This window comes from Carlito syrichta, unplaced genomic scaffold, assembly GCF_000164805.1.
Source record: "Carlito syrichta isolate Samal-C Ts95f unplaced genomic scaffold, Tarsius_syrichta-2.0.1 Scaffold136078, whole genome shotgun sequence".
Classification (NCBI taxonomy): domain Eukaryota; kingdom Metazoa; phylum Chordata; class Mammalia; order Primates; family Tarsiidae; genus Carlito; species Carlito syrichta.
Genome location: NW_007080174.1, coordinates 1 through 784, shown reverse-complemented (window position 1 = coordinate 784; position 784 = coordinate 1).

Here is a 784-nt window from a genome sequence, read left to right as displayed (position 1 = left end):
GCCCTGGACCACCGCGCTGGGCACGGACGGGCCGCTGGACACGACGTCTCCGAGTGAGGCTGGGCGTGGGCAGCCGAGTGACGTCCCAAGCTGGGCCTGGGCAGCGAGTGGCATGTGCATGTCCTGCTGCCTCTCCTCCAGCCCTGGGTGACTGGGCTGGGAGTGCAGGGAACCCTGAGATGGGGCCACCATGCCACAGGCCAAGGCCGCGTGTTGGAGGAGGCGAGCCAGAAGCCATGCGACACCCGGCTTTCCACCCGGAACGTAACTGCCACACCCCCGGGGTGGGTTGTGGGAGAGTCTCTAAGCACAGGGGTCTTCAGAGCCCAAACAAGCTCTCTGAGCAGGTCTCCCTGTTTCTGGCCTGTTCTGCCTCAGTTTCCCCTCTGCGATGAGCAGGTGACCATGTTAACTCTCAGGGCTGATTGAAGGGGTCTCCTGGTCCATGCACCCTGGCCACTGAGTGCGCTGGGGATGCGGGGTCGTCTAGAGCCCTCCGTGGGTCCTTTGTGGGGGTCATTTTTCAGCATGTGGCCTGGTGTAGCACCCCAGGCCTGAGACCACCCACTCTGGGCGCCCCTCCCCCCTCGGGAACTCTCACCTCACCCAGCCAAGCACAACACTTTTGTACCGTCACTATTGGCACCGGAGCCACCCTGACCACCGTCAGCCTCTCCACCTTCATGATTCCGCCATCGTGGCCTGTCCTCACATCAACCACCTCTGTGACTCTCACCATGGTGGAGGAGACTACAGTAGAGGGGCCTAGGCCTCCTTTTCCCAA